Raw genomic sequence first — 17,377 nt, forward strand, 5'->3', positions numbered from 1 at the left:
TGCATATTCAAATCTTGTATACAACTCTAATTATGATACCCTACACATGCTAAGTATAGCATTTGGCTTCACCACTCTTCTAGGCTTGAACATTACAATATAGCATATAATGGATTCTGGGTAGTTATAATTAGTCTATTTGGCCCATACCTACTCTAAGCAGGTGGAAGTGTTCTTATCCATGTGAGTACTGGAATTTGACAAGTTTCATCAGTGCTTCCTTCCTTCATTAGTTTACCTTTTTAAACATCTTAGTGCAGGATTCCTGGGTGATGAAATTTAATTTACCACATTTATGCCATGTGAAAGTGGTATTTTTTGCAAGAGATGGTGTCATCAGCCAATTTAAATTACTTTTAGGTCACTTCTACTATGATTCAAAAAATCATAAAAAAGGGACTAAAAAAGAAAGAACATTACCTCAGAGCAGCAGAAATAACCACAGTGTAAACCATTGTCCTCCTAAGACACTTTGAAAATGCCCTAGACAAGTCCCAACCTCCAGGGGCAGAGATTGGCTTGAATGAAATGGAAACACCTCCAGGATGACTCTGCAGAATCAACAGACAAGAAACTGGGAAGCAGCTTCAGTCTTAGAAACTTTCATCTCATAGACAGTGTGGGGTCTGACAGCTAAGTAGGAGAAGACTGAAGGATCTCACATTATTGAGGGATGCCAAGCACAACTGTGTTGACCAGACGCATCCTGGGCTGTGGTTGCAGGGAGAAGGAGCTAGCACACACCTGATGAATGCAGTAGCAAGGGGCAGGGACTCTGCTGGTTGTGGGTACTTTCAGGAGAGCAGAGTCCTGGTTTTAGTTCTGCGGCAGAAAGGATGCCTGTAGTTTTTAGGGAGAACTACCGGGAGCAAGATCATTTGAAGGCCAGTGTGACTGGGGGACCTACCTATGGCTTAAGAGTGGAGAGGAGAACTCAAGGTTGGACCCTGAGACAGACTTCAGCAAATAACAGTTAAGAAGGACCTGAGGCTTGGGGCATCATTCCCCATACCTTGGGAGTATAACTTAACTATAGCTGGGACTATATCCAGCTACATTAGCTGCTAAAAACAAAAAAAGACAAAAAAAAAGAGATGAGTAAGCAAAGGAGAAAGAACCCAACCACAGATATATAATAGATAGATATCTATCTATAGATAGATAATAAGGAGAGAGAAGATTGGGGTTCATAATCAGAGGAAGCTAATGGAGCTTTTAAAAAAAGTCACTCCATTTTCAGTGAAAAATGTCAAATGGTCCAAAATACAAAGAATTCTTTGAAGTACTTAAAAGGTCTTTAAAAATCAAATAAAAGAGATCAAAGAAAAATTAGAAAAAAATAAGAGCAATCCAAGAAAATTATGGGAAGAAAGTCAACTAACTGAAAATAGAGGATCAAAAACGGAAGGAAGAAGACAATTCCTTGAAAACTGGAATTGGGTAAGGGGAAGATAATGATATTCTAAGATCTCAAGAAATCATACAACAGACTTAAAAGAATGAAAAATAGAAGAGAAAGTAAAACATCTCATCAGAAAAAAAACTGATCTGGAGAACGGATCTAGGAAAAATAATATAAGAATAGTCAGGCTACTCGAAAACTATGGTTAAAATGAATCTTGATACAATACTACGGGAAATTAGCAAGGAAAATTACCCTGAAGTTCTAGAACAAGAAGGCAAAGCAGAAATAGAAGAAAAACCCTCCAATCACCACCTCCAGATCTCAGGAGGAAAACTTACAGGAATATCATAGCTAAATCTCACAGCTCCCAGATTAAGGAGAAAATATTGAAAGCAGTAAGAAAAAAACCAATCTAAACATCATGGAGCTACAGTAAGGATTACACAAGACCTAGCAGCTATTACATTGAAGGACCATAGGTCTTGGAATACTATATTCTGTAGAACAGAAGAGCTGTGATTAGGACCAAGGGTAACTTAGCCAGCAATGTTAAGTATAATGCTGAATGCAAAAAATGCAGACATGTAATGAACTCAAGGACTTTCACGTTTTTGTTGACAAAAACCCAAGAACATAGGGGAAAATTTGACATAATATCCAGGAGAAATATAAGGTAAACATTAAAGACCAATTGTAGAGCACTCAATAAGGTTAAATTGTTTACTTTGTATATGTGGAAATATTAATGGTACTCTCATCATTGGGTAGTTTGAAAGAAAGGCATGGACTGAGCTGAGTGATTATGAGGTGGTGATTCCAAAAAATAAAAATTGATACAGAAGAAGCTAGTAGGTGGGAGGGCAGATAGTGCTGGAACCTTTCATCAGGAATGTGTTAAAGAGGGAACAACATATATATCTAGAAAGGTATAAAAGTCTTCTAAATTCAGAAAAAAATAAGAGGGCAAGGGAATAGGGTGGAGGGAGAGGATAAGAGAGATACTCGTAGAGTGGTGGGTAGGTTAAGGAATAGTAGGGCAAAGTAGCCAGTAGAAGTAAAGCAGAGGAGTGAAGAATGATAAATGGGTTGGGAAAGATAGTGAGGAAAAATACAAAGAAGGAAAATATATAGCAAGTAATTGTAACTGAATATGAATGGGACAAATTTCCCCATCAAAATAGAAATGGATAGTAGATTATACATTTGAATTCAACAATATGTTGCTTTCAGGAAAGATTATAAAAGTGAGAGATAACACACAAAGATAAAATAAAGGACAGAAGTAGAATTTAGTATGTTAAAAAAAAGCAGGGATAATAATCATGATCTCAGGCAAAGTTAAAATTAAAATAGACTTAATCAAAAGTGAAAAAAAGTGAAAAAACACTACACATCAGCAATATTATTTACTATTGTTTTAGACTATTTAAAATCCCTAGACAGTATAAAATACCTGAAAATATACCTGCCAAAACAGATACAGGAACTATATGAACATAAATATAAAATATTTTTATACAAATAAATTTAGATCTAAATAGTGGAATATATGTTGTTCATGATTAGATAAAACCAATATAGATCTTTTAAAAGTGGTGATTTTACCTAACTAATTTATTTATTCAATGCCATTCCAATTAAATTACTAAAAATTATTTTACTGAGTTAGAAAAAGAACAAAAAGTCACAAACTTCAAAGAAACTGGGGGAAAAGATGTAAAGGAAGTTGAATCAGTACTATCAGACCTTAAACTATATTATAAGGTGAGAGCATTGTTGAAGTGTAAAAAGGATAATTTTGATGATTTTAAATTAAAGTTTTCTTGTATAAATAAAACCTGTGAAGCCAATAATAGAAGGAATGCACAAAATTGGGGAGAAAAGCTTTCAAAGACAGTCTCTCCGATAGAATGTGATTGGGTTGAAACACTGCTATGGTGTAGGAAATGATGAGCTGGTTGATTTAGTAAAATGTGGAAAGAATTGGACATATGAAGGAAGGTACTATCCACTTGCAGAGAAATTGATAGGAGGAAATAAGCATAATATGGGCTTACATATATGTGTATGAGTATCTGTATTTATGTGTATGTTTAGAGATATCCATGTATATGTACATACATATATGCATAATTTCAGCCTTCTTTAGGGTGGTGGAGGGAAGGGAAAAACAAAATTAGAAGTACAAAACAGAAAAAAAGAAACCTGACAGGGAAGCAAAGGGGTGGGCAGCTTTGAGACAATGTGTAGTATTTATTATATAGGTTTTCTTGAGATGGAAATTTATTGTTTTACATTGAATTCTCTTTTATGATTGCTGTGTACATGGCAGGGTACTTTTTTCTTTTCTCATTTTATATTGAAGTTTAAAATTTAAAAATAATACCAAATAAGGACTTTATAGGAAGAGTATATTATTATTATTGTTAAAATCAGGCACAGGTAGCATAATCACAGTGTAACAAAGGCAGTTATGTTTTAGGTAGTTTACAAACATGCCATCAATACTCAAAATCACTTAGTGTTTTAATAAGTATTGCTAACATGGTTCTGTATTGGCTTTTGTGAATTCACTGTAAGAAGTAGTAGAATGTTTTTTTCCATAGGAGAACTTAAAAAAAAAGTAACTATCCAGTCCGTACCACTTCTTTGATCAAAGAGTACCTGAAACAGAATTTCACACCTCCCTTTAAAAAAATTCCTTGATGGTATGCATTCTCATTGTAGTGTGCATCATTACAAATATTAGCAGTAAACAAGTGGAGATAATACCCTGGAAGTTTGAAGCTTTACTTTAGGTGTGTAGTGATGGCCTCTCTTGCTATGTCATTCATCTCAGATTTAAATATCTAATGGCTCTCATCAAACAACATTTAAACTTTCTATGAGATCCTGTAAATGTTCCTTTAGATCATATTATGAGCAACAATGAGTGAAATGAGCTTCAATGGGGAGGCTGTATTCCAGTCTCAGGGGCTTTGCAGCTGTTTGAGATGGCAGTAGAGTACTTCAGTCGAACTGCATGCAGTCTTCCATTCCATCGCATTTCACTCATTAAGCTATATATAAAACAGTATAACTAGTTGAGTACGCTTCTTTTCCTGTGTGATTTTCAACTTAGACGTTGCTGTCTTTTGAGGCAAGACTGGAAGGTAACAAGTAGTGTTTGGTCATTTAAAAATCTGAGTGTGTTGAGTTGATATCAATAGTCTGAAAGAACCTAATGCAACAAACGCCGCTTTATTGATTAGAAAATTGGTCAAATGCCAGTAATTAATTTACTTTACAGTAAAATCAAATCTCAGTGCTGACAAAGAAGTGCAATAGCTAATTTCTTGAGATAAGCGTAAAGGGTCCCCCATGTCTTAGGTGCCAAGATCAGCCCAGATTGTTTGTAGTGTATTAATGATTTAGTGATTTTTTTAAAAATGAACTTTTAAATAGAACTGTACCTTAGTTCATTATTAAGCCTGTACTGGATGCAGTTCATTTGGTTCTGCTTTCATCTTAACAGCAATGTTCATTTTTTCCCTTTCCTCCTTAGTTTATTGATTGAGACATTTATTTCAAAAGCAAGCAGATTACTTTCACATCGTCACCAAAATGATGTCCTTTTCCTAAAGGAAAACAATACAAAAATATGGGAGGCATCAAAGTTGGACTTTTAGTTGTATTTCCCAATCATTTGTTATATAATTTGTTTTAAATCAGTGGTCCTTTGTTGTCTCTGTGGGTGGGAACTCTGCTGGACAAATATTTTTGTTTTCTTTTGTTTTTGAGGGGGGAGAGCATTTTCTTACTCTATATAGAACTCCTTGGATGAAATTAAAATCAAATCAACCAATATTTGTTAAGTGTTTACTTTGTGCAAGACCCTCTGCTGAGTTCTATGTAAAATATTTGTTCCTTTAAAGTAGAATCTTATAGTTAAATCTTCCATCTGCATTCCTTCCATACATGTTTACCTCAAGATTTTATTCACATAGATTCAAATACTGGATTTGAGGATACTGTGGTCGGCCATTCATGGTATTAACTGAACAAAATTGTGTTGTCCACTGTGTTCAAGGTACCAGACTAACTGATGAAGTAATCTTAAATTTAAAGAAAAGCCAGACAGTTTACTTTCTTCTTAACCTTTTAAAGATAAAGAAGACAGTATCTGTCTTCAAGGAGATTGTAGACTAGAAGGGGAGGTTTCTTCTTCAATGTTTCAATGAGCTACAGTTTTATATGTGTGGATACTTTCTCCACTGTGGGGCAGCTAGGTGGTACAGTGGATGGAGCACCAGTGCAGGAGTCAGGAGGACCTGAGTTCACATATCACCTCAAGACATGACATTCACTGGCTGTGTGACCTTGGGCAAGTCACTTAACCCCAATTGCCTCATCCTGGGTCATCTCCAGTCATCCTGATGAATATCTGGTCACTGGACTCAGATGGCTGTGGAGGAGAAGTGAGGATGGTGACCTGCACAGCCCTCCCTCACTCAAAACAAAGTCAGGTGCAAGTCATGTCATCATTTCGATGATGGCATGGTCTTCTTCAGCAACGAAGGACAAACACATACTTTCTCCACTGAAAAGGATTTATTGACCCTTTGAAAATTAATAGATAGTCATGGTCTTCTTTGGCAACGAAGGACGAACACAACAACAACACCAGATGGTCATGGATAATTACCGTGGCAAACAAACAAACAAAAAGCTCCATTACTCTATGACCAACTTGTTGATGAGTCTTTCTAAACTTAATTAGTCTAATCCTTTGACTTATAGTCCATCATAAGGCCTATACTTGAATTCTTTCTAGCTTGTTAGGACCTTCTGCAGTAGATATACAACTGGCATGACCTTCAAGAGCCCTGGGCCAACTTCATGCCATGATGTGGCATTCGAAAAGGGACTTTATTAGCAAAACCTGTACATACACAAAAAACTATGATACAAATAAGAAAATGAGTGTAAGTATATTCCTCCCCACCAAAATAGCTAAAAATTCGATAAATCAAAATTGATTTGACTTTTTGTTAGGTCTGTTCGGTTTTGAATAAATACAAGAAGGTTCTTTTACAGGTGGGAAGACATAGTATGATCCAAAAACAAGGGAAAGAAAGTGGGGTGAAAAGAGACACCAAACAGTAAAGAGAAATGACTGAAGGAAGATCTAAGTGACAGAGGTGGAGAAAAGAGATACCTGGTAGCCTAGGGGCAATGGAAGGTAATGGTGGTAGGAACAAATTGATGAAAGGCCTTGATATTGAAGACAAATTATGAAACTTTTACATGAGCAATACATGGGTACCCATGGAGGGTTTTTGAGGTCAGTGTAATATGCAAGAAAGATTGGTTTTTTTTTTTTTTTGACACTGACATTTGCATTTATAGAAGGGGAGGACGTCTGGAGATTTATCACTGTCATGTACTGAATCCACATTAAAAAAATAGTTTGTGTTAATAAACATAAAAATAATGATTTAGATAGGTCACTGATGCTAAAGTTTTAGATATAGTTTTCCTGATAAGCCAGTTTGATAAGAATCAAAGAGGTATATATGAAGATTTAAAGGGGATGAACCTTTGCTTTCATAGCTGACCATGATGCCCATGTAACTGTAATAAAATAAATTGTTTGGACTATGAACCTTAAGCTTTTAAATTTAATTGAAATTAATTTTATAATAAATTTAATGTATATGACATTTTACCCCACATATAAAATGGCAAATTCCTGACACTACAAAGCATAACCAAAACAGAGTTGTGCTAGAAGTGAATCATCCAATATGATTAAACTAACTCACACTGGTAACATAACTGCTATGAGTCAAGTCAGGTCTTCTACCAAACAGTGGTAAAAATGAGAATCTGTAGGTGAGATCAAGGTTACATAATTCAGGAACTAGATATGTGAAAAGTGACAGAGTTCATAGAGCATCAGATAGATTTCTTATATAATCAGACACCTTGATAAATTTAAGGAAAAATTAAAATATTGTTGTTAGATAACATTTGGTATCATAGTTTTGAGATAGGAGTAAACCATTAAATTCATTCTGTTCTGTATTCACTGCTTCCTATCTTTACGTTGGTAATAATGGAGGCCATAAAAGAGTCGTTCATATTATGTGACTCAGGGATTAGAATCTGGCCAATAGCAATTTGATTTATAGAAGCCAATCACTATCTGATTCATAGGAGGCAGGAGGTAGTATAAAATTAAAGCTACAATTAATGTTAGGCTTAATGTTGGCCAAGTTAAATGAATAAACATTAGTATTTGCAACTGGAATTCAATAGTACTATCCAAATTAGTTTGAGCCCTGTTAACAAAGTGAGGAATTGTCTGACTTGACAGTCTGGCTGCAGATCTTTGCTGTGAAATGGCCATTTTGGCCAAGAGAAAGTTAATAATTTGGTGGAAGAGACAGAGGTGATTTCTTAATAGGTCAGTAGTTTTAGACTGAGCAAACAGATCTCCTTGAGAGAGAAGGCAGATATAGAGGACAGCACTGAGCCTTAAAAGACAGATCATTCCATCCAGTAGACACTTGCATGATCTATGAAGGAACTGGGAATATAATGAAAGTATTTAATATGTTATATTAATTAAATTCTAGTGCAATAATGTTGAAAATTTTTAATATTTAATGACTGAATCTGCCTAAATAAAATTATCTCAGAGTTGTGAGTATATATGAATTGCTGATTGGTAGCTTAGTACAGTTTCTGGCATATAGTAGGTGCCTAATAAATGTTTAGTGATATTGATGTTGCCTATTATTATTTTTTATCATGTTCAGTGGAATTCACATAAAAATGGTTCCAAGACAACTCACTATCTTGCTATTACTCATGTATATATGTATATAAATATACATACATACATATCTGTATACATATATAGACATATTCTCATAAACGCATATTATGTGTGTACACACTATTGCAAAGATATATAAAATGGCTACATTTTGTAGACTGTTGGCTTACTGAAAACACAATGGGTACAACATTACTTGAAGTCTGGATGGTAGGAACAATGTGTACCCCCATTTTTTTCTCTTTGGTTTCTGTTATTTTCAAAGCTTTTTGTCGATATTGCTTAGACCTTATGTACGTTTGGTTTAGCAACAATTATTTTAAAAAATATTGTCTTTGAGGTTTGGGAATGGGAGTCATTCTTCCATCTTTCCATTGGTTTTTGTCTGTAATAATGCTCTGGCTTCAGTACAGTTTATTAGTTAAGTTCTCAAGACTATTTTGAAGTCTTTTTTTTTTTTTAGTATAGGAATTTATCATCTTTTGTCATCATCTCCTGATATATAATTCTAGCCTCCAGATCATGTTTTTCTAGATGTTCAGTAGGTCCTATTTTTTTTAGGCTGCAGTAAAATGTTGCAAAGTCTCAATTTGTCCTTTGCACAATCTGCATTAATAACTGAATCTGGAATCCTTAAAGAGAGCTGCAGTTTCAGTTGGTGATGACTTGGTCCCGAGTTGCTAACATTAATGCCTGCATTACCATAAACAAATCTACATGACTTAGCAATTTGTTCATGTTTCTTTGCTGACATATTGTTGCCTGATTTCCTGCTGATATTGACTATAGAGGGTCATTTGTTTACACTCTTGGATCTTTGCTGTTTCATAGACTCTCCCTGGAGGTAAACCACTTTCAGTTACGTTCAAAAAATCCAATGGTGTGTACCTGTTATCAGCCTTTACTATGGCGTAATGAATTGATATACGTTTTAAAGTCTCTTCTAGCTCCAAGGCTGTGATACTATGTTTCCATGCTTGCTTTGAAAAGTTTGTCGATTCCAAAGGTTACGTTTTGCCTCAGAATCATGTTCTCTGAGAATATCTGTTCATTTTCTTCATCCCTTTTGGGAGAATGTTGGGTGTATTGGGCCCAATGTATTATTATCATTGTATGGGTTTTGGTGAGGATACTTTCCAGATATTTTATGGCCCAAATCACTTTTCAGAAAGTGTATAGTAAAACTTGTATTGAATAAACATTAATTGTTTTAAATGTGCTTTTCCCATTGAACATCCATTGAAGGATGCTCGTAAGTCTCTTAATGTATTTACTTACGGCTTTCTCTTTCTTTTATTCAACAAATGTTTAATAAGTACCTGTTATGTGTAACACCTGTGCTAGGTACACACACACATGCACACACACGCACATGCACACAGAAGGATCTGTTTTTTAATGAGCACAGGTAACTCCAATTGCAGGAGCTTCTTCCATTAACTTTCTATCAGTAGTTTTAAATTCTTTCAATAATTTTTGTTTTTATATTACCTACAATTCCTATTCTAGTTCTCCATCTCGATCCATAGAGTTGTTCCTTACAGCAAAAAGAAGGTTGAAAAAAGTTCTGCAAAATAAGCCAGGATTGAAACAGTCTGTCTGGTCCCTTATATTGCAAAGAAGTGGAGAGAGGTGTTTTCTCAAATCTTTTCTTGGGGAGGCAAGTTTAGTCATTCCAATTAATGGTCATAATAATTTCACAGCATTAATTTCCTAATGTTTCTTTTTTATTGATTTTTTTCAGTTTACATTGTTGTAATAATCGTGCATATATAAATTTTTAGGTTCTGTTACCAAATAGCTTATATATGTGTTTTTCATGCTTCTTAGCATTATAGATTCATAGTGTTCATAGTTTCTTACAGCACTATTATATTCTCTTACATTCATGTGACATTTTGTTTGCCATTCCCTAGGTGGTGGGCATCTACTTCATTTTCAGATATTTGGGGGTATATACATACATATGTGTGTATATATGTATGTGTGTTGACATATGTGTATATACAATACACACATACATACATACATACATACTTGGAATCTCTGGGTCAAAGGGTATGGATATTTTAGTCACTTTATTTGAGTAATTCCAGATTACTTTCCAGAATAACTGGACTAATTTATGAATCTACTAACAATAAATTAATTTGACTATCATTTTCATAAATCTCTTTAGCAAAGATTATTTCCATTTTTGGTAATTTTTGGTATACAGTGAAATCTTAGTGTTATTTTGATTTGTCTCTCTTATAATTAGTGTTCATTCTTTAATATTGTTGTTAATAGTTTCCAGTTCTTCTTTTGAGAACTGTGTTCGTGTCTTTTGACCACTTAACTTTTGGGATTGACTTTTGACACAGACCTTTTTTTTATTTATGTCTTTGTGAACAATGTGTCTTACCTAAAGGAGACTGAGGGATTCTTAAATATTACTTTGATCCACTGGTTCAATTTGACTTCTAGACTCAAGATCGATTTCTCTCTTTCCTTGGAATATGTTTAAGTTCTCTGGTCCCAGTGATATTCTGACATCATCCCACAGTACGAAGAAACTATTTAATGTGCTTTTAGATGTGGATCCATAACTCAATGTCATTCAGCTTTATATTTTGTTTTTACTTTTTCTTCATTGTTATTATTGTTATCATCATTGTAGTTACGTTAGTTTGCTATTTCCTTTGAAATGTTGAACAAAGAAATGACCTAAGCAACTCTGCCAATGGTAACTTCTCTTGAGTTCTCTAGCTTACAGAAAATAGATTTTTAAAAGAATCTATAAGAGAAGCTTGTACCTGTTTGTATTGTTTCATGCTCACCTTAACAGTTTTTAAAATGTTAGTGCAATTGCACTTTTACCCAAACCTAGGGCATTTTGTGTGCTGCTATATGCTTAAAAGGAGTGATTCTCCATTGTTGGAGAAAATGGTAAATATTATGTGACACTAAGTTCCTGAGTAGAGCTACTTTAGAGGGAGAAATTCATTGTTCCAGGCTCTTTTTGGAAGAAATACATGGAGAGGAAGATTTTGGAAACTGCAAATATGTAGAGAAGCCAACTCCTCAACATGTCCATGATTTCCAGTTTGCCTTCTAGAGAGTTTGGGAAAAGAATTTCCCCTTGGATGAAGTTGAGATCTCTTTCTCTTTCATCTCAGGTAGCTAAGTTGTGCAGTGAATAGGGTGCTGGGCCTGGAGTCAGGAAGACTTGAGTTCAAATATGGCCTTAGATACTAACTGTGTGACTTTTAGCAAGTCAATTAACCTGTTTGCCTCAGTTTCATCATTTGCAAAATAGGAATAATAATAGAATTAACCTCCCAAGATTGTTGTCAGAATCAAATGAGATACTTGTAAAGTACGTAACGCAGTCCTGGTACATAGTAGGTTCTATGTAGATGGCATTAATAGCTTCTATGTTTCCGTCTAAGATACCATTCCGCTCCCATCAGAAGAGCTAATTCAGTCTCATTTATTTTTCTTATATATTTGTGCATGCATTACTTCTGTAATTTGTTTGCACTTTTCCTTGGATTAATAGGTTTAGTTACTATTCACAATTTGTGATTGTCTTTCGTGTAATTAATTTTTGGTTGGAAGGTACCAAATTGGTGGGTGTAAGCGTGGAGTTACCCATTAAGGGCTAGCAACCAAAGAAATTGTTTTTATTTTGAACTTAGTGTGCCCTAGAACATCAATATTTAGAGGGCATACAGATGTAATTCTAGACTAATACCCTTCTCAGAGATTGGAGAAGAGAGCCTGCAGACCTTCCAGACAGGAAGCATGGGCCTCCTTGGATACAAGTGGTCAAGATTCCAGAGATCTCTATCAGTGCTTGTCATGAGCTACATTTATATAGCCTATGTGGATCTATGAGTATTATATAGGTACATATATTATAACACTTAAATTCTACCTATGAAGAGAAAACTAGACTGATAGTTAAGTATATGCTCTTGCTGTGATGCAAAAACACTTCATAATTTCAGTCATTACCATTGGATAATTGGTTATTCCAGTCAAAGCAGTCATACTGTTGCACTTTCTGATGTGATAGTCATAAGTCTTTTGTTAGGCATCATAAGAAATTCTCTTCAGAGGAACTTAAAAATGTACTTTAGGTTTGTGAAATTATCTTTTATGTTATCTTTGTCAAGGACGTCAATAAGCTAGAGAGAGTCCAAAGGAGAATCACCAGTTTGGTGAAAGGCCCTGAGAGCATTTCATCCAAAAATGGGCTTAGGAAAATTGAGACTGTTTAGCTTGGAGACAATACATGATGTAGCATAACTGTCTTCAAGTATTTGAAGGGCTGGCATGTGGAAGATGGCTTAGGTTTATTCTGTTGGATTCCAGAGGGCAGAACTAGGAGCAGTAGGTGGAAGTTGGAGGGGCAGATTTAGCTTGATGTAAAGAAGAATCTTCTAACACTTCTCTCAAAGGTGAAATAAGGTGCCTCTGGAACAACTGGGTTCCCTCTCACTAGAAATCTTTCAGCAAAAGATTGAATGATTTCTTGTTGGAGATGTCTTGGAGGGAGCTCAGGGATGCCTTAAACTTTAACTTCCCTTTCTAACAGATTCTGTGAGCTATACATGACAATGGATTAAAAAAGGTATTATAGTAAAAGCTGAAGAAATATGAATTAGTTCAACCAAATTTAAGTGAACTTTGGATAAAGTTTTACACCCTGTCTTATCTTTAACAAATGATATATTTGGATTCAAGGATTGTAAAGGAGGCATGAACTGAAGTCTACTGTAGTAAAGCTTTGTCTATTTTAATGTTGCCAGTGACTCAACAGCTGTTTGGAATCTGTCTGGAATCAGCACTGCACTTTGGTAAATGTTTCTGTTCAGGAGCTGGAACATAATCCTCCCTCAACCCACACAAGGCTGTGTGTTCTCATCTGTGTTCTCATTCTCTCTTTCTCCATCTCTATATGTCTGTGTCTGTCTCTGTATTTCTATCTGTGAGATACTCTCTGTCTCCATCTCTGTCTCTGTCTCTCTCCCCATTCCCTGTCTCTCTCTGCCCCTCTCCTACTCTCCTCCTTTTCCTCCTCCTCTTCCCCATACTCAGCTCTCTTTTTCTCATTTTTCACTTAGTCTGATTGATAGAAACACTTGCTGGGAGCTTTTCCTGACATTCTTTCCAAAAACTGAAAGTATGAAATGTTATGGTAGTGTTATGTCTATTTTTGAAAGTAAGTCTGCTGATGTAAAGCCTATGTTGATATATTTGGATGAATTATAATGGTGATATTATTACAGCCTTGAAAGTTGAAAATTTATTATTTTTCTCACCTACTTTTGGTTGGTAACTTGATTTTAGGAACATGCTGCTTATCCAGTTATTTTGTGGTGTAATCATTGAAATATTTCTTAAAGTTTCTATAGAATTCATCCTCCTTTTTTCCCCTGTCTTCTTCTTCCCTTCACTCTGGCCACAACTCGCCTTACCCCTAACTTTCCCACCCTTCACATATTAAAACCCACCAACATTTAATCCTTTGATCTACTGGTTCTTATTTTCTACTTACTCAGCTTCAGTGCATATTACAATTGAAATGTTCTGAGGGAAAATCATTAGATTCATTAATAAAGCAAAGACAGAGTTGTTTATAGGACATTTTACTTGATAAAGTCACCATCTAAACTTTTTTAAAGAATTAATATCAAAAACCCAATTTTTACATCTGTATTTTAAATCTTTCTCATTAAAGTATGGCAGATTTTGTCTGAAATAAGAAATATGAATCAGAAACTTTTCTGACAAGAAACATTGGCAACTATGAAGCGCATATTCAAATGATAAAAACAATTCTGGAAATAAGGTGTTGTAGTGCTTAATTTAAAAGCAAAAGCTCTTGTCCCTGGCATCTGTCTGCCTACTAGAGGTTAAAATTTATTTCAGCATAAGTGACAAAAATAAAGTTATTGCAGGGGATTTATTTTCTACACATTTTATTAGTGTTTAATAAAATTTTTGCTGTCGTTGTGTTTGGAAAATATAAACTGAACCAAATACCTAGACACATGACATGATACCTTTACATTTTTATTTTAGCTGTATATGTACAGATATTATAATAATTTTCCTAACCACGTCTTTATAAAAGTTATTGTCTTATCTTAGTAGGATTTTATGTATGACTAAAGGAAAGACTTTTATAACACTGAATCACATATATAGATTTTAGTTTAAGTTACTACAGTATATTAGATTATCGACAATAGGATGAAGTTTGCCTCAGTTATCTTTCTCAAAGAGTAAATAACCATCCTTTGGCTTTACTTATAGATCATGTGGGACAATCATTCATTATATATGTGATATTACTCATACAAATATAAACAGATTCTGTAAATTTGTATTTTTAAAAGATAATATTTTTTTCACTTAACAAAGAATATCATGTAATCCCTGCATTTACCTTAGAAACTAAGTACATGCTCTGAGACTTTTTTTTAATTCCTGAGAATTGTCTATGAAAGGAATGTAAACTTGGATTTTTTGGAGGGGCAGGCTGCCAGCTTTATAGGAAAGTGGGGGGAGGACAGCATGGACTACCAGCATTCCATATATAATCCAAATTTTAAATGTATTGATTTTACATACATACATAAATATTTATGTATATATATATATGCTTATGAAAGGTATTTTGGGAGCTACTTGCTCTAATGTGCTTGAGCATTTTCATATTTCAGCTATAGAAAACAATACATATCTTCATTTTGTATTTGTGCTTCTATTCAAAATAAGAATAAAAGCAGCCAGTTTCTAGGTTGTGATATTTTTCAGTGAGCAGTACCTTTCTATAACTAGAATGAAAACTCCAGCATATCATAAAAGATATTTTAATTACTGTATCTAATTAAAAAGAGAATAAATCACTAAAAGATTGTTTTAGATGACTTAAATATAATAAATAGAATAATGAATAGTTAAACAAGGAGCCGGTAGCATGATAGTTTAATGAATGCAGACTGGGTCTATTTTTCAATTATTTCAAGGGTAAAGAGAAAAAAACCTTGCGGTTATATAGTTCATTGTTAAAGAATATCTTGACTATGAAACACAGTTCAGAGATTCTTGTTGCAGAGATGTTCCAGAGGTGATGGGTTTCCTCAAAATATATAATTTAAAATAAAATGGAAAAATATTTTTAGTATAGTTACATTCCTTTACTTCATCAAATTGATAATTCCAGTTAAGTTGACTTTAAGACAAATATAAAATTACACTTTCACATTTACTTTTCTTATAACAACTGCATTCTTGGTTTAAAAAAATAGTTCTCTAACAGACTATCCTTAAATTTTGGAAAAAGGGTTCACATGGGGTCAAGCTTTATAGCATTCTAAGCATTCATGTATACTAGCAGCCTAGTGATCTCTGGAAATTATTTTCCTCTAATAATTGACAGTTCCTCTATTATAATGCCCATCTAGTTTCCTGTTGGTTAACTCTACTCCCATCATCACCCCAGTTTCGATGCATTTCTTAAATTTAACTGCTTTTGACTTGATACAGGTAGGTTGAAGAATTCTGTTCCATTTATTGTTTTTTGTAGGTTTACTATATTTACTTATTGACCTAATCTACAGTATCATTCTATGTCAGGTAATATGAATGAAATCATGAAGTCTTAAATTTGCTTTATTTTGAAGCTTGATATTATAATTAATCAGTTTCTGATTTTTATTGTAAGTTAAAAATGTTGCACATTTAATGCAAAATATTTATTAGAATTATTTAATTTGTACATTACAAATCTTACCTAATTCTCATACATCAAATTCAGTCCATCAAGCATTTATGAAGTGCCTACCATGTGCAGGACACTGGTCTACAAATTGAGAATAATGATAGGGACTAGACCTGTTTTTTTCTGTTTTTGTTTTGGTGTAGGGAGCTATTAGGTAAGGAAACACCCTCTACCAATACTTAGAGCTTTAAGGAAATACCAGCATCTTTGAACAGTTAGTTAAGTGACTTGACAAGGTTTACACAAACAGTATGTGTCACAGGTGTGCCTGAATCCAGGTGTGTCTGACTTTAAAACTGGCTCTATTTGCTGTGCTAATCTGCCCTTATGGTATGGAGGATACAAAGACAAATTAAAAATAGTCTTCCTTTAAGGCGCTTACATTCTATTGAAATACAACCTAAAAAACTTTCATCTTTAATTTCACACACATTCATGATTACAGATATATAGATTTTCTCATTGGTAGTGAAGACAAAGAAGTAGCAGTGGTCATCTAAGCGTGCCTTAGATAGTGGTGAGGGAAAAATATAAATTATTAAGCAACTTCCTATTTCCAGCATCGGGAATTAAAGTGGTTTCTGTGGGATGATCAGAAGTCTTTCAGCTAACTTTCCCTCTCAGAGACTATCAGCCTAGTCGACAGATCCTCGTAAGAATCTTAGGTAAACGTTTCCATAAGTGGTTACCCCAAGCCAGGAAAAACTTCTAGCTTTTAATTGGGTTAGAAAATCAGGAAATATCCTTAACATTTTATTATCAACTTGATTTTTGGGCCAGACTAATGTCACCAATTTTAGGCATCCTCCAGTTTTGACTTAAGTTTGACTAAAAATATTCAATAGAATTGTTATAAATAACATCTTTGAATATTTAATTCCAATTCTAGTTTTAGTGAATTGGAAGATATTTCAGTTGTAATATTCAGTTTTCAAAAGAAAAATGATCAATATTGATACAACAAATCTCTTAAAGTTTGCTCTCAGAAAGTAGTTAATTCACTAGAGTTTAGACCCAAAGGTGCAGAAGGATTGATTAATTAATTAGCTCTTTCAACAAAACTTATTAAATGTCTACTGTGAGCTTTTACTGTGATGGGTGCTAGGGGAGATATAATTATAAATTAGACATGATCTCTGTTCTCAAGTAACTTACAGGGTAGTTGAGGCCATTATCTAAATAGGTGCACCAGTGTCTAATTTTGCTCTTACACTTCCTCTGCTATACTGAGTGAACTGAAAGAGTCGTTAGGTCCCCCGTTCTTGTTAGGATTTTCAGACTTAGTTAATGCATAGCCTATTAGCAAATAAGGATTCTATTAAGTCTGCTTCTCAAGTGGAAGTCCTTATAGATACATTTATCATTCGTTATC

At 34.2% G+C, this 17,377-nt stretch overlaps 1 protein-coding gene across 12 annotated transcripts in view; it reads left to right on the top strand.

The window, feature by feature from the left end:
* The window catches only part of TCF4 (transcription factor 4), a 433,335-nt gene that overhangs the window by 38,405 nt on the left and 377,553 nt on the right, over positions 1-17,377 (top strand). The window lies entirely within an intron of this gene.

This window comes from Notamacropus eugenii, chromosome 4 (genome assembly GCF_028372415.1).
Source record: "Notamacropus eugenii isolate mMacEug1 chromosome 4, mMacEug1.pri_v2, whole genome shotgun sequence".
Taxonomy (NCBI): domain Eukaryota; kingdom Metazoa; phylum Chordata; class Mammalia; order Diprotodontia; family Macropodidae; genus Notamacropus; species Notamacropus eugenii.